Source organism: Columba livia, chromosome 2, assembly GCF_036013475.1.
Source record: "Columba livia isolate bColLiv1 breed racing homer chromosome 2, bColLiv1.pat.W.v2, whole genome shotgun sequence".
Taxonomy (NCBI): domain Eukaryota; kingdom Metazoa; phylum Chordata; class Aves; order Columbiformes; family Columbidae; genus Columba; species Columba livia.
Window position 1 is genome coordinate 34,018,671 of NC_088603.1, and position 18,221 is coordinate 34,036,891.

The window sequence follows — 18,221 nt, forward strand, 5'->3', positions numbered from 1 at the left end:
ACATGATTTTTGTGAATAATTGTGTCTGTTTAGAGGACCACGGGAAAGGAAAGGCATTCACCCTGTATCCTTTCTCTGTGGTGGCTTGTTCAGCTGGAGGAGCTGCTGGGAGTGCATCATTGTGTTTGTCATTGGAAATGCGGAGACTGGAGAGAATAAGGTACCTGCCTACTTACACAGCATGGTTTATGTCTCACATTGTAAACAAATTACCATGGGTCCTGCAGAAAACGTTCTGCATGTTGCCTTTGCCTTGGGCTGCAGTGTAACAACACATGTTCATGCCATCCAGTCAGCCACATGTTGTGCAATGGCCAAGCTTAAATGTTACAAGTAAATTCTATGTTGTTAAGTGTTGTTTGCATGTCCCAAAGGAAAATTAGTCATCGCACCAAGTAATGAGCATTCAGTTTGACAGATAGACTAAGAAATATTTGTTCTGAAAGGAGAGGCAGGATGGTTTAATTAGGCTTCTAGACAGCAATTGTGAAATATATTGCCAAAACACTAGACAAATATTTCTAATAGATAATGCTTGCCCATTTCTGCTACTAAACGTTGGCAGCTGTGCAGATTTTCTTCCCATTCAGCACTTTCTATTAGAGAAGATGGACTGCAGAGTACAGCCACTTCAGAATGGGATTCTCCTTTCCTATCCTTAGGCCTAATGAAATTTGAGGCTAAACTAGCACAGAGGCAAGATTAAGTCAGGGTGAACAGTTGACTGAGTGCAGGGTTTTTCAGTCAAAGGCCCAGTTCAGGAAGAAAGTCAACGATTTCTATTGTATCAAAATTGTGACACTAACATGCAGCCTTTGCCTCCTCTTTAGGTGTTGGAAGCACTCACACATGAACGTGAAACAAAAGCCTGTTTGGAATGACCTTAACCCAAAAGCTCTGGCAGCTGATGAGCTGTTTGGTTTTATACACCCTGCAACACGAGAACGGAAAGATGGGAAGTAGCACACATGTTCTTACTGGAACCTCTTCCTGGAGGCATCATTCTCAATCAGAAACGAATAGTGCCAGAATTCAGAGGAGGTGTTAGAGACCAAATTATTGTGTTTTTCTATGTTTTGGTGAAATGAAATGTGGGTTCAGAGCACTGGTGGCTATAGAAAGATTGGAGGCAGGGCAGGATGCTAGTAGATAGAAGAGTACTAGCCTGAATGATGCCAATTCTACTGCCTTGAAGGGTAAGTTACTCTCCCCCCAGGCCTATGAAACCTCCCGTATCTCACCCATATCATTAAGACTAATGACATACTCTCCTGTAATCATAACAGAAATAGGTCATTATTACATAAAATGCAGTCATTTTGCTGTATCGGGTATTGACTGAAAATATTTTTTATTTTTACTTTGAATTACCATCTAATAAGCAAGCCAAAGAGAGAAGTATGGTTTTGATGCTACAAAAGCTTCTTGTTTTAGTGATGCATTAAGTCTTCTGAAGTTTTAATTGCTGTGCAGTGTTGTTATTTAAGCACTGAAGTGATGAGATTCTATTGAAATATAATTTGCAGGTCTCCTATCATCTCTTCTGAGAGAGTGAGTTAATATTACCCATGAAGGATGAAAAGTGTTAGTTCTGGATGAAGATATAGATCCTAGGTGAACTGAGTCACCCAACACTGTTATGGATGATAACAAGGTGAGCATCAGAGAAGCAAGTACAGTGGCTATCCTTCTGCCTTTTTTCACATTTTCTTCTTCCTTTATTTTTCTGGAGATAGTTTTTCAGTGTGTATTCCTTTCTTCTTCCATTCTTATAATTTCTTTGGTTTTCACTATTGCTAAGTAATATTTTAGCATCTGAGTAACACATTGTGTCTTGCTCATTTTGTACAACTAAAAGGCTTAATTCAAGTAACTATGTATACTGCAAGGTGGATTGTGCCTCCTAGTGTATGAATGGATGTAATTCAAGATGTCAATCATAAGATTATTGAAACTGGTATTTGGAAAGCCTCTTAGTAAAACAGACTGAAGATTCTATACATGAAGTTCTCTATTCACTGTAATTAGGAAGTTAGTGTTAGGAAATCTAAATAATTCAGTTTTAAGCAGTAGTACCCAGCCTTCGTATTCTCTTTTTGTTCATTATACAGTTAAACCAATTTTGTTGGCTATCTGAAATGCCATAATGCAATGATATCCAAATCTAAAATCTGAATGTAACCTTGGGAAGTTGATTTTAGTTTAGCCCATCCTCTTAAGCTTTCCTGTCTTAAGAACTTAAACCTACCTAGTGACGTGGTCTCTGGTTCCTCAGTGAGGTGTCTCCCTGGGGCTAGCTACATAGCCTGCCTTCAGCTAATGAACAGGAAGTGGCTTTACCAAGGGACGTGTCAGAGCACCTAATTTTGGGCTCCTGCACTGGATCATTTTCTGTTTATTTCTATTGACACTGAGAGGGACTTTGCCTCTTCTGCTTCTAGCAGCTCTCAAGAGAATTCACACTGATGAAGCAGGCTAGTCATCTTCTGAATAAATGGAACTGTGGAAAACTCAAACAAGATCAAGTAAAACTTTTTGAATTTTTCCTCATCTGTGTTTCTGAAGTAAAAAGCTGTAGCAATTTTCAAATAAAGTGTGTTTAGCTACATCCAAGAAATTGTGTGTGTGTGTGTGGTGTTGCAGACAATCCTTGCTCCTTTGTGGGTCTATAATAAATCCATGCTTGCCTTGATCATGTTCGTGTTAGACAATGTATCTTAGCTTGCTTCTGATGCAAATTTTACCAATGATTTCTAGGTTCTGACCCTTACAAGCAATGAACATGTACCTATGACTCCATCAATGTGGCTGCTATTTGAGCTACACCATTTAAAAGCTACTACACCAGCTACAGTATCTAGAGCTGGTGTTCTCTATCTGAATACCCAGGACCTGGGGTGGAATCATGGGTACCTAATAACATTAGTTAGTGTTTTTAGGATTAATCTTGAAGATTAGTGGGAGTAGACTCCATTATTTATATTAATTCTTACTTCTAGTTTTTGTTCTGATAATAGTGGGATGATTTAGTTGATGGCCATGTATATTCTCAAATATGCAGTTTAGAAAATTTCACCATCAGTTAAGTGTTTTATTTTCCCCTCTTATGTGTACTGCTTAATCAAGGCAGAGGTGTGACAGGTTGACTCTCTCTGGATGCCAGGTGCCCACCAAACTGCTCTATCACTCCCCCTCCTCAGTTGGACAAGGGGAGAAAAGTACAACGTTGCACTCATGGGTTGAGGAAAGGACAGGAAGATCATTCAGCAGCTACTGTCATGAGCAAATCAGACTTGACTCAGGGAAATTAATTTATTACCAGTCAAAATCAAATGAGGCTAACGAAAAACCTTAAAACATCTTCCCCCCACCTCCCTTCTTCCCAGGCTTAACTTTACTCCTAAATTCTCTACCCCTGTCCCCCTTAGCAGTGCTGTGGGACAAAGGAATGGTGTTTGCAGTCAGTTCATCACAGTTCATCACATCTGCTCTTCCTTCCTCCTCAGAGGGAGGACTTCTCACACATGCCCTTCTCCCGCGTGGTTTCCCTCCCATGGGAGACAGTCCTCCATGGACTTCTGCAGCATGGTTCCTTCCTACGGGCTGCAGTTCTTCACAAACTGCTCCAGTGTGGGTCCCCCACGGGGTCACAAGTCTTTCCAGCAAATCTGCACCAGCCTGGGCTCCTATCCCCATGTGACCACAGGTCCTGCCAGGAATCTGCTCCACCACAGGTTTTCTGTGGAGCCACAGCCTACGTTGGGCATCCACCTGCTCTGATGTGGGGTCTTCCCCAGATTGCAGATAAATCTCTGGTCCACCATGGACCTTCATGGGCTGCAGGGGAACAGTTGGCATCACTGTGGTCTGCACCACAGGCTGCAGGGGAATCTCTGCTCAGGTGCCTGAAGCATCTCCTGCTCTCCTTCGTCGCTGATCTTGGTGCCTGCAGGGTTGTTTCTTTCACATAGTCTCACTCCTCTCTCCAGCAGAAGTTGTGTAGGGTATTTTTCCCTCCTTCACTATGTTGTCCCAGAAGTGCTACCACCATTGCTGATGGTCTCAGACTTGGCCAGAAGCAGGTCTATCTTGGAGCTGGCTGACACAGGCCCTGTCAGACATGGAGAAAGCTTCCAGCCGCTTCTCACAGAAGCCACTCCTGTAGCCTCCCAGTTACCATAACCTTGCCAGATAAACCCAATACAAGTAGTGAACTAACTCTGTGCTTTTTGTAATGCAAATCTGGCAGTAGCAAGAAGTAAATAGCTTGCCTAATTTTTCTGACAGCTTTTTTAGTAATTATCACCATCTTTGATACTGCGAGGGAGACTGCTTTACATTGGCTTGGATTTGGTTTCTCTTATTCCTCTAAATCACAATATAGCTCTTTTAACTTGTTTCCTATCTATACTTCATGCAAATTACTTATGAGAACAATGTTTTCTCAATAATGAGTTTTCATGTATAAAAGGGAATTTAGTTATTCAAGGCATGATACATTAACTTGAAGCAGTCCAACGTGACCTTTTCCTTTTACATTTGTTGAGTTGATCCAAAACAGTTCTTAAAAAAGGTAGTAAGGGAATCTTTTTAACATTTGTCAGTCCATGTTTTTATTTTCAAGCAGTATTACTGCTGTTTCATGTCAAAATTCAATTTTGCAGCATTGCAGTATGTCATCAACATTTCAGCTGGTTCTGTCTGTGTTAGAGCTGTATGCCATTGGGACAAGAAGCCTTCAGTGCACATATTTCCCAGAGAAATCTTGTCAGTATGAGACTTTAATTAAGCAGTATGAGTCTGTACAAGCTGCCCACGTAGGGTGATGAGGATCAGAGGAGTGGTGAGGACATAGAGAGGCTACTCAATCTCCCACAGCAAACAGAGGAGTGTAGAGATGGAAACAGTGGGCAACAAACTGCCCAAATAGAATAGATGTCAATGAGTAAATAATCAGTTTAGACTGTTTGACTAATACTGTGTGAACACGAGCAGAGGATAAAATTGCCTAATCCTTGGGGATATGAAGGCATGTGGCTGTTAACCTGAAGCATGCTATAATTAGCTTAATGATAAGCAATTTTAGACTTGGTTTTGATAGGAACTAAATGAGAAGGGTTACTTTTTTGTCTTTAATTACATATAGTCAGGCTTTTCAGGCAGATGGGGTTATATATACAATTATAGATACCTGCAATGCAAGTCACATTGAACTTGGATGTCATGTAATCCTCGGTCTTGTGTACATCTTACACACTGGTATTTTAAGTAATCTGTTCTCAAAGAACATAAAACAAACACAGAATTCTTGTTCTCACCTGCTTTTAGGTGGTCTATCCCCTTGACAGCAGGAACAAAGTATCATCTGGGTTCTTTTTTCCTGCCCTCCTTGGGATAAAACATAGAGTCAAGGAAATGGAGTGTAACCATGTGCTAATATCATAATAGCTCTTAGAAATGCAGCAGTGTCTTGACCTTTGCATGAACAAATAAAAATGTAAGGCTGTTGGCACTTATGTCTGACTTGCAGCCAGTGCAGTAATATTTGTGCATTGCACTAAAGGCAGTCACTAATAGTTCTCAAAAGTCAACAGAAGTTGGGATTTCAAAGCTAGAGGGAAGAAATTTTTTATCTTTTTAACCTCTTTTTGATAAAAAAAAAAAAAAGGTAAGTTGTTTTCCAATTTGTTTTGAAGGTATGTTGCCAGCTGGATAGAAAGAAGGAAATACCAATCCGAAAAGGCCAACTTGACTGTTCTCTTTGATAAATATGTGCCTCCCTGCTTAGAACAACTCAGAACAAGATTTAAAACTCTTACTCCTATTCCTGAGAATAATATGGTTTAGGTATGCATTAGTATTAAAACTACTTGCATTTTAAGAAACAGTATTTCTAAAACATCCACCAAGTATGTGGTACTATGCAGGAGTAAAAATACTTAAAATTACTGTGTATCTGAAATGTATGTGAGATGAAATTGAGAGTTTCTTATATAGCAAACCTGGACCCTTATTTTGGAGACGTACAGAGATTCAGAGGTTTTGTTTTGTAGCGATCCACTGTAACAAGAAGAAATGTAATCTGCGGCACTGCATGTAATTCCCTGATTCCTTAGTTCTTTTGTTGCTTCTGTTAGTAATGTCTTAAGTAGCTTACGGCTAGCCATTTCATCTCTCTATACACGCATTCTGCCTCTCTCTAATTAAATGCTCTCTAAATTCATTAGTGTTAGTTACTCTCATACTCTGATAATGAGTCCCTACATTATTAAATGTTACTGAAGAATGGAGCTGAGCTCTGTTTGTTTCATATATAAATGATCTGATACTGCACATCCTTACATTGACATTTTAAATGTACTTAAAATGCTTTTTCATTCTAAACTCTTCTGAGTGTTTACCTGCTTCTAAATAAGTCAATATGAGAAGAATAAACTAATTATTGAGTATGAGTGCTGAAAACTTGCCATAATGTACACGCCTGAGCTTTGTCGTCTTCTTCATATACCTTGCTTTGAGTAGAGCAGAAAGGAGCTCCTGGACAATAAGAAGCACAGCAAGAAGTTGCAGTCTCACTACTTAAATTTAAATACCTTCTTGAGGTCACTGTCATCTTCCAATGGAGTAAGACTCACAGATCATTCTCTTCACATATTTATTTATTGCAAACACTGTTTTCTGCTGGATTGTTTGCTGATCCCTGAAAGTGTGCCAATGGATTTCCCCAGAGAGACCTATGAGATGTATTTTGTTTTTTTTTTTTGTATTTGGGTGTTTGGTGGGTTGCTCTCTCAAGATCAGGTAAGTTAATGAAAATGACCACAGTATCTCACCATGCTTGAAAAACAGATACATTGAAAAACAGTATATATATACACACCTACCTACATATTTAAACAAATATAAAGCTGTATATGCAGGTTTCTACTCACTAATATTGATGGGGTGGAGAGCAATGGCCCATGCATCTGATTTGTTGGCCTGTGGTACTGTGTACTTTAGCTATCAGACCTCATCTGTAAATAACCTAACTTGACTGGAGGGAGCAGAGTCAATTTATAGCTTTCAGATCACCAACATTAATTCAGCTTCTGGTGGCATAAGAAGATGAAAGCAGTGAAGTTTCCATCCCAGGTCACAGTGCTCAATTATTACCTTGATCCAGAGACGAGGAAGTTCCTGCCCTGGGTGGATGAGGTCCTGAGTCCCGATGTGCATCCAGATGCACCCCTGCAGGTACAGTGCACACCAGTGACCTCATGCTGAGCATTACTAGATACAGGGATGGTTTATGGCCTTGTCACCATTTCTGACATCATCTTAAATGTTCTGGAAGTAACATCCCCTAGATGCATTTGGATCTTGCTATCTGGGCCATGTACTGAGCTGAGTGTTGAGTATAAACAATGAAGTTCTATTGATTTTTGTATTTTTAAAGCACTACCAAAGACACACTGTATTCAGTTTGTTAGTGGTTTATACCCTTTTTCCACAGTAGGAGAAATTCAGTCTCCAAGTCTATATAATCATTGAAAATAATGCCCACAGCAGCTGTACACCACCAATTGAAGTAAAATGTTAATTTTTCTGTTGGCAGCTTTATACATGGGTATTCTTTTGCCAGTTAAATTCTTTTTATGCTAACAAAAGTGTATGAGTTCTAAGGGAAGTAAATCACTTTATCACATTTCCACTACAATCTTGGTAAAATTACAAAGTTAGCATTATATTTTTGGAATACAAATTAGAGAAGTTATGATAGTATGAAATACACTTGTCAGTGGAGAAATAGAAAGCATGAGCTATTGGTTGCAACTGCCTAAGTTTGGGGGTTTGGTTGTCTTTGCTCTTTTTTTCAGTATTTTGCATAGGATATTGTCAAATGTTTCATGGTGTCTTGATTGCATTAACTTGTGGGTCTTTGTATTTTTAAATGCATAGATGAGTAAGAGTTTTCCTGGGGAGATTAGAAGTTTGTGGACATAGAAACGTGAAGCTGACCATCAGACGACATTATCCATTACCAGCTATCCTGTGACAAGTTCTCTTTGAGGTTTACTATCAGGCAATGTTTACAGTAAGTAAAGACAGTCTATTTCCAACTATTTGCCCAAAAAGCTTTAGGTATGCTGAAAGCTAAGCCAAAAAGTAAATGGAAATACTAATTGAAAAATTAAACAAACTATCTGTTGCACCAACCTTCGTTTCTCTACCAGTTTTTGGGAGACTGGCATTCTGTAAAGGCTGTGGTGCAACCAACACATTTCAGCTACAACCTGGTTTCAAAATCTTTCTATAAAGGAGATGGAATACATATTTCCAAGTAGAAAGGCTGTGTAAAAAGTAATCCAGTAGAACATTTTGTTCTAGTAATTATGTTTGAGAATAATAGAATGGTGTATTCCATTTCATTGCTTTTTAGAATCAGTCCTAGCCATAGAGAGACAGAAATTACTGTTTGCTTTTAAAGCTCGATTGTATTGTGTAAGTGTTTGACTATTTTGGTTTGTTTCCCTTTCAATTATAGGCAATCTTTGTTCACATATCTGAGACTACATATCTCAAATATTTCATTGATTTACTCTTAACAAAAGGCAAACCAGTCACGCTTTTTGGAAATGCTGGAGGAGGAAAATCATTGTTTCTAAGTGATAGGTTTGCTGTTCTCTCTGAAGACTATCTCCTGGCTAATATCCCTCTCAACCACTGCACAACATCAGCAGTGCTCCAGAGTAACTTCCATTTAGATGCAAGAAATCTACCTTTCCTCAACATCAAAGGTGAAAAATATTGCGCAGTTTTTATGGTCATCACAGCTGTTGGCTACTGTCATTCTCTGAGTCTTGGCAATCTCGTTGCTTTGCAAAGTGGGAGGTGTAGTGATGTTGGGGAGGGCAAGAGGAAAGGAGAAGGATGAAACTGTTTGGGACAAACTGACACTGTGCTCCCACAAGTTGCTTGGTGCATGTGAACAAGAGAAAATTTGGCTTTATTTATGTTGTCAAGAAGCCTTGAGCCAGGTTTGGCTAGCTTGGGTGTCCTTGCATTGTGCCTGTAGATGTAACAATGAGGGCAGTCAGGAGTTGAGCTTGTTTTTGCTGGGCACTGTGCAATCCCCAAGGAGGGCAATGCCGCTCTAGACAAGTTTGTAGTCTCCATAGGTGAGATGGATGCAGAGCAAAGGAAATGTTAATATAACACACAAGCAAACGGGGGCTGTATTTTGGCTGAAAATGTTACACTGCTGGTAGCTTTTGGAACAAGAGGAGTCAGACAGTCAAAGTAAAGTAGACTCATTAAAGCTCCATGTCTCTTCTGCTTTTCATGAGCAGCACAATCAAGGGAGAGCCCAACTGTCAGCAGATATCCCCTCTTCGCCTTTTTATTTTAATCCTTGCAGTAACTTGAACTGATGCAACTACACAGAAAAAAAAATTATGTGCCCTATTCACTGTACCACTTTTCACAGCACTAAAAAGCACTGGAGAAAGTCTGGGAAAAGAAAGACAGCAAATTCTCACTTTTAAAAACTTTCCAAAATTCAAGTCTTCAGATAAAATCTTTAGGAGAATTTAAGTTTGCTTAATGCTTAAATCAACTAATTTGCAATCTTTTTTTTTTTTTTTTTTTTAGCCAGTCTACATTGCTGCTAAAGGATCAGCTTGTTAGTAGGCTTAAAATATGTATAAATCCTCAAATCTCCATTGGATAAGTTTTTACTGTGCTTTTTCGTTCTTATCTCATATTGATTTCTTCTGTATTACGGTCAGATAAGCAAATACCACTTTCAGTTTACTTTGTACCTTATTTTAGTCTTTGAAGTGTTTCCAAATTCATGTTAACATAGAATCCTGGATTAACAAAATTTAGTCACCTTTTTGCCCCTCAAAATGAACAGAGAGATTAGGAGAAAAGAAATCTGCTGTCTCGTCAGAGTGAGATCATGAGCTGTCGTAAACTGTCATAGGTCTTTCAATGGGGAATCAGCCTTGAAACGTTTTCAGGTATTCCTCTGATTAGAGAGGGGATTTTTAACGAATGACTGCCACTCCAGCAGCACCCGTGACCAATGCACTGGAGCACCAAAGCATAATACATTCCATTGCAAATTGAAGGTGAGGAAAGGAGCTCCTAGGCAGCAAAGGTTGTGTGTTCTTCTTTCAGAAAACTTCTTATATAAACCAAATAAGTGAAGTCAGCATCACAGGGGCTTTCTCTGCAAGTGTTTAGCACCTGTCAGCTGTACTGTGATGTAAAATTTGACAGGTTATGAACCTTTAAGGACTTGTTGTGAAATGTTAGTAGTATTCCTCCAGGTTTTAAGTCAGTGTTGTAAAACATCCACCACTCCTTCTGGGAAATATTAAGAGATGAACAGAGAAGTGGACTCTCTGGCTGTCTGCAGCTCTTCCTTCTGCCCACTGCTATTCAGCCAAGTCCCTCTGCTAACCACAGAGGGTGAAGAACTCCATGAGAATTCAGGAAAAAAAATATATTGTGTTTGCTTTCTGTTGTGTTTACAACATTTTTTTCAATGAGCTGTGACGGAATGTTTCTGTATTGTCATGTATAGCTAAAAACTGCTGCTTGTTATTTTTGTATTTGCGTGAACCAATGCTTCTTCCTATAAAATGCATTCAAGCGGTACACTGAAATGCCTTCCTTAAGCATATTAGGTTATCACTCCAAGCAATAGTTTGGAGCAAAGTGTTGAATTTTTTAATTTTTTTTTTTTTTTAATGGAAAGAGGCATTCAGATCAAATTGCACAAACAAGCAATTTAAATTAAGTGTCAGTTCAAAAAGAAGAGCTTAAGACCTCAACTTGTTCACATACAGTTATTCACTACATTGCCATGTTCCTTCTATAGTTTAGAGGTTAGAAGACTTTTCTTACAGATCATATCACTTTTAATCAGCAGTATTTTCTGCCAGTTCCCATCTTATCTGTATCCACATAACTTTTTTTGAGGTATCTGCTAGAGTGGGTGAGATTAGCACGTAGTGTTCAATTTTATTTAGCATTCCCCCAAGGCCTACATCTCACCCTCTCTGCCTGTAGAACAGGACCTGGAGGCAGGTTCTGATGCAAACTAATATTGGTACATTAAGTTTGGGCTCTTCAATAGTACTGAAGTTTGGAACAGAGAAGAAATTTGCATAAGCATTTATGTACAATGGAATTTAGTAAAATACATTTCCCTATTGCGATAATGAAGTATTTTAAAAAATAGGAGTTATAGATTGTAATTGTGGACACGATCTAAAATTTAGATAAGGTTAAGAATCAAGAAGGTGTACTCCTAATTTGGGGGTTAAAAGGACAGGTATACATGTACTTCAACTAACAGAAGGAGAAAGTTTTCTTTCACCTAAGATTTTGAGGTATTAAGATACTTTAAGCCTTTTGTGTGCACATAGTTTCTGCAAAAAGCTTTTACACTTTCGTGGCAGAAAAGTAGGATAAGTGCAGGCACAGCTTTCCCTCCCCGAATTTATGATCATCCAGTTGCAAATATATGGAGATCCTACATTTCTGTCTTGTTCTCCAGCACACCTTTAATTTTTACCTATTTACTTTTCTTCTCCAGTCAGTAACCATCGTTTTATCTGTCTACAACTAGCCAGAAATGTCGTCGGAAACATTTGTTACCTTTCTTGAATTGGGCAGACAGAATCATTATTAAGGTTTGTGAATTATTTATTTCACTGTAAAACCATATAAAACATATGCTTACATTTCATTACTTTTTTTTTCTTTCTCGCTCTCTTTTTGACAAATATTGAAGTCTTAAAAAACACTATTGACTGGACAAAAAAAAAAATCTGGGCTAGATGCACAAAATTTTTGAGAAATCTTTTTATTCTTGCTCAGCAGTATTGAGTGAGAAATCTCATGCTTACAAAATCTGAATTAAATTATATTCTGTGCAGTAAGGGTTGTAACCATGATCTAAATGTTTCATAACTGCCTTTGGTTCAAGTCTCTACTCTGAATGAGGCAGAGAGAGCTTTTGAAATCTGGCTGCTTGCTGAAGATTAGAGCCCCAGTCACTGCGATACTCTGGAAAGTTTTCCTTGAAGTCTACCAATTACTGTAGTTTCATTTGTGCAAAACGTTTGTGTGATCGTTTTGACAACAAAAATATACAACCTTCAAAGGAAGAGAGATTGTTAGTTTCTAGTCCTGTTTTAACAAACTCCTAATGATTTCTGCAGGTTTTTACTTCCATGCACAAAATAGAAAAAGTGCAATTAGAAATCAAGCTTCCATGGACGATGAATCCTTTCTTGTGAATCTGGGGAGTACTTCCCTAAGTGGCAAAAGTTGAGGATCGCATCATAGTAAAGTTCAATATTTTAATAATGCTTAACACATTCTGTATTTTCAAGATGACTTAGAGTTTTCTGGAGTTACTCTTTTCCTTACACTTCTAAGGGAAGCAGTGCAATTGAATAAAAATTGTATAAACTTAAAATTACATCTCAAGGTTCTGATAAATATGTAGGGCATTTGAATTAATTTGTTCACTGTTGTAGTAATTTTTTTATCTGATAATCTGTATTCAGCACCATGTAAGCACTGCGTTTTGGAGAATATGCTGAAATTTAAGACAATCAGCTTGATATTCCTTAGCATGGGAGGCGTCACACTAGTTTCCTGGTTAAATGTCCTCATTAAATGATATTATCATTCATATTTTTGCACTTTCCTATAGGGCAGAAATCCTGATTCTTCAGTTGAGGTTAAGCCTGGAAAATGCATGGTATTTTGTCACAAATATTAATCAAGCTACATTTTCTTTCTCAGGTATGATAGGCAGAAGCTAAGTATTAAAGAAATTAATAACAGTCATTATATTGCCTGTATGAATCCAATTGCTGGCAGCTTCACTCTCAACCCTAGACTTTAGGTATGGTTTCAAGTGTCATGTTATAGCAATCCTGTATTTAATACATGAAATAATTACTATTTAGCTTTTAACTGCAATAGGTAGGCGACAAAAGGGGATAGGAGAAAAACGTAGTGTCTGAAATTCAGCCTAGGTTCAAAATCCTGCTGTTCCTATAACTAAGCAGAAAGAGACACAACTAACATACTCTTATATTGAGATTCCCCTTAATTCCATACCAATTGTAGTCTCACGTGGTCCTTCACCTGGCAGATGTGCCTTTGGGGCTCATAGCCAAATATACAGCTGCTGTGGAACTGCATCAAGGATGAGGCTAGAAATGAAGTATTTTCTGTGACACAGAAGTAACTGTATTTTCACTAGGCTGTATTGTCATTTAACATTTTATTAACTTTATTTAACATGTCATTGACTCTGCTGTCTGAGGCTATAGAATCTTCTTTTTCCCTTTTCATTTTCAGAGACATTTTGCAGTATTTGTTTGAACTTACCTTCTTCAGATTTCCCAACTACCATCTGTAGCAGTATCATTTGCTTCCACTTCCAGAGACATGCTTTTACTCCATCAGTAATCAAGAATATTTCAGCCATAAAAGCAGCCATATGCCTTCGCCAGGCAGTGGTTCAAAACGTCCCAACAACTGCTATTAAGTTCCACTCTATCTTTTAACATGAGAGACCTCTCCAACATCTTCCAGGTCTGTATCATGGGTTAATTTTCTATCTAGCAACACTCTTATTACAGCTGCTCTTAATTATTTAGTGATGCACATTGGTCTGTGGACTGATGAAGAAACGATGCCCTTTGTACTAAGTAGACAGTAGTCCCTTCCCTGAGGTGACTATGGTCAGGTAGAGTAAAGGGGTAGAAAACCAAGAAAGAAAAGATACTTAGTGGAACTAGAGCAATGGTTAGTAAAGTTCACTATGCTTACGTATGATTTTGAGAAGAGAAGGTCAACATTTGTCCAGAGGGAAGACAACTTTCTGGAGATTAGGTGCAGTGAAACAGACTGAAGAAGCTCTGAAGCAGGGGCTGAAACTAGTAGCCAAACACCAGACCAGGGGTTAAAGAGAAAAATGAAGGGAGGATATAACATGGTCCACAAATATTGGTCCCTCTTGTAAAATCAGGTGAATCTGATCCTGGTTTGGCTTTACCTGCTTTTCAGTTCCTCGGAGCGCAGCTCTGTTCTGTTCCGTAATATTATTCTTGCCTGCCCACCCCATGGATCATCACAAACCATTAGAAAGGAGGCATGGATTTCTCAGGTCTCCTATTACAACAGTTACCTTGGTTTGATAAGGGTGCACTGGCCATTATGCACATTTGTACCCATCCTGGTGTGGAATTTGTTAAGGAAGGAAGTTTGAGGTGACAGCTGAGGAGGTGCTAATTTTGTTGTGATAATCTGTGTCCTGTTTTCTTGAGCAGTATTGCAAAACTAATGAACGTACAAGATCCTGGGAACGCTGATACTTCCCTGTGTCTTGTAGTGCACAAGAGCATCAAACCATAATGAGTCACGTAAGTGTGCCAGTCAGTGAAGAGGAGACTTTTGTTTAAATTATATTTTGCACACTCTGTTGGCTGAAGAACTTGCTAATTTATAGACATTCTGGTTCTTATTTAAAGACTATATAGTTTCAAGAACAATGTGTAACGGGTATCTACTCAGGATGATTAATATCTTTGCTGAATATCAGTTAGTCTTCCTTAAGCGTAGCCTATTTTGTCTCAGATGACAGCACTTAAAAAAAATGTTATCTAGTTATCTTTAGAGCATCCTGCTTGCTACACCCAAATGTTTACAGCAACCAAATGATCTTCAATGTCTCTGGCTTCATGAATCAGCACGTGTCTATGGGCATAAACTGGTGGAAAACAGACTGTAATTTCTTTGATAAAATGATGATGGGCACTATGCATAGGTATTTTGAGGTAAGCTGGTAGCTTGAAAGCATTTTGCCTAATACCAGCAAGTCATAAACTGGGTAGCGAAAGGTCTAGTTTACTGGAACTGTAGGTAGCAGTAGCATGCAATCTTTTTCTCCTCAGCCCCCAATGCAAATGTCTTCCTCACTGAGGAAAACCAGGTGCCAGAGTAAATGAAAAAGGGGAACCAAGGAAACTTCCCCTTGAGAAGATTCAGAGGTGATCATTCTTACTTTGACTGTAACGTTTGACTGACAGAGGACTGTCAAATATCTCTGTTGTGGTGTTGTTAGTAACTTAAAGCCTTCACCTTCCACTTGAGCCTTCACCAGACTGGGGAGGTGGCAAGCTGTGGAGAAGACTCTTCATGTTCTTCACTGGTTATGTGGAAACAAGTTGTATTTTCTGTTTCCTGATTCTGTGTTTCAAACCACAAGAACAGTATGCTTTTATTTTCCTTTCCTAATTGTTCCTTTTTTATTAGTTTTCTTTCCCTGAATAGCTCAACTAGAGTATTGTGTGTATGTATGCATATATATGCATATATATTAAAAAAATTGAATTAAGTAATTTTTAAAATAATTTTAAATTGCAGTATTTCTTTGGGCTTCAGAGCATGCCAGTAAAACAGCACGTACTTTTTGAACTCTGAGCACTGTTGGTTATCCAAATAGAAGTATCTGTTATCAGAATTAAAGTACTAAAGAGTTAAGACACTGGAAAATACAAGACAGGTTTCACTTTGTTCTTTCTGCTGTATGGAGATGAGGAACAATACACCTTTCTGATTTTCATAGTGGAAACACTTCAAATATAAGCTAGGATACAAGTATTACAAGTATGTTCATTTGCCTTCATGTTCTCAGTTAAGTTTTGTTATGTATGCTTTTGTTTCCTTAACCTGTCATACATAATGAACTATAACACCTGTCAGTGTTGTTCATTGTATCAGACATGTATCAGACAAAATAATGTCACATATTGAATAGTACTACTGCATATACAGTTTATTCTGGAATTAATGTCTGTTGGTGCCAATACCAAGGATGAATTAACAAGTGAGAACCACAATGCTATTTCTACTCCTCACTTAAAATCATGCTAGTTTTGCAGCAGACAAAGCAGCAGAAACATGAGCTAAAATGAGCATATTAAATGCATGTATATTTGGTTTTTTAAAAAGAAAATAGTTTTCTGACACGTGGCAGGCATGGAGGCCATGGGAGGGAGGCAGGGAGAGAGAAAGGGAGAGAGTATTTGAATTTATTTGACAAAAAATGGGAACTGGAAAATATCAACTTTGTTTACTAGTCCTTTTTTCCCTTCCTTTCTAATTTCTAGTTGCCAATAAAAAAAGGAGTAAAAAGATAGAAAACTTAGAGGTATTTGGCAGTATTTGAATCTACAGGGTATTTTAAAAAGATGGACCCAAATTCAAAGCAGTATATTTCATGATGGCAACAGGTTACAATTACACAAAAATTTATAAATGTTTTAATGAGTTATCAAGTTTTAGTAACCTCTGAAACTCTCTGTCCCCCCTTTCAAGTGCAAAGAGTTTCATTCATGGGTGACTCGTGCTTGCAGAAATATAGTGATTTCAAATAGGGTCCATCTTTTTGAAACAGCCTATACATTGAGCAGTGACTTCCTATCACAAAGAAATTATTGTTCCTTAATTTAAAGTAGTTTAGACATGAACAATTAAAGATATAGACAGCTTTATCAGTAGTTTATTTGGAGCCTGTCTGTTTGGATGTACTGTGCAAATGCTTTGAGCCCATACTTGTAGCTACATGTAGTCTTTCAGTGCATAGGAACATCAATTGCCACACTAGTGGACTGTTTTTTCATGAAAATGTTTTTCATGTGCTGTGTTTGTGGAATTTTTAACTATTATTTTTCTCTCTCACTATGTGGTAGAATGTGGAAGACCAAGTGTTGCTGCAGTCTCCACTCATTTATTGCCATTTTGCAAACGACGGAGCAGACCCTTGCTACAAGCCAGTGAAAGTGTGGGAACCGCTGAGGAATATATTTGAAGAGTTCCTAGAAAGCTACAGTGAAATGCATGCTTCTATGAACCTAGTCATATTTGAGGATGCCATGCAGTATGTGTAAGTGGAATATCTACAAAGGAAGCAAATAATTATTCATGATGGTACCGATGTTTGCTTGTTGTTGCTTTTCACCATTCAGAGACTGTTGCAGTGCAGACTCCTAACAGTCTTACTTGGAAGGCTTATGCGAGAGCATCATGCAGAAATAGTTCTGCTAAATATACTTTATTGGTGCCATTATGGAGGAGTAGATCGTGGCTCAGTACTAAAGCTAACCTCCATTTTGTTTATTTAAACAGAGATTCATCCATTTTTGTGCTGCAAGGAAATTGACACCACCTATTCTCTGTCTGCCTTATCTTTTAATTAGTTGATGGTTTCTTTATAAGAAAAGTAATGTTTATCTTTTTGTTTCCAAGAAAAGGAAAATACTTTTAAAACTGGAGTAATTCAAAACAAGGACAAGGAATACCTTAAGAATATACTAAATGATGCCACTGCATGGCAGACTTGAAGTTGCCTTGCTACCTATCCTTGTACTTTTTAAAATCTAAACCAGTCCAGACTTCGAAGTGTCATCATAGATTTATTTAATTTATTTATCCATAGATTCTTTTTCCATATATATTCTTATCTCAGTTTAATGTAAATTGTTTTTCTTATGTTGAACAATATCTTAGTACCTATCATGGCCCTAAATCTCAGTTTCTGTTTCTGAAATCTGATTAACTACATTTGCTTTGCTTTCCTGCACAGAAGAAAACTGGCCAGTTTTTAGAAGTTGAAGTGAAGATTTTACTGAATAAGTGGGGCTCAGACTTCATTGTTGCTCTTTGTCATTATTTGTAATCTTTCTTCAATTTATACAGTTGTTCTGGTCATGTATAATATCAGTGATTTCTAGAAAGAGACAGAGGCTTAGGCTGGCAGAGCTTAGCTTTGTTAAAGTAGTTTCTATTATTTGCAGTGTCAAATCATTTAACGTGGAACCTTTTCTTCTAATTGAGTTGGACTAGGATTTCAACGTCATCGTTTTTCACTTTGCACATATTCAGGCAGGAGCTATATAAAAGAAGGCACTCTTGACAAAGCAGTCTATTGTAGAAGCTTCTCTCCAAGAGGATTTAAAAAGAGCTTATATTACAAAGATAATCATATGGATCTTTCATAGGGACTGCAGATTTTGTTCTGCTGATTTAGAGGTTGATGTGATAATCATCAGAACTGCAGGCAGAAGCCTTCTCAGGTATCGCTAGTTTTGCTTGACAATGTTGGTAAGCCATTATCTTCTCTCTGAAGTTTAGTGACCGTG

The 18,221-nt window shown here is 38.1% G+C and overlaps 1 protein-coding gene across 1 annotated transcript in view; it reads left to right on the top strand.

Annotated features, from left to right (window-relative positions):
- The first annotated feature begins 13,625 nt into the window (after positions 1-13,625).
- The window catches only part of LOC102097778 (dynein axonemal heavy chain 11), an 87,621-nt gene continuing 83,025 nt past the window's right edge, over positions 13,626-18,221 (top strand). The window contains 2 exon segments of the mRNA XM_065051285.1: positions 13,626-14,441; positions 16,773-16,966. The gene's annotated coding sequence lies outside the window, so the exon portion shown is untranslated.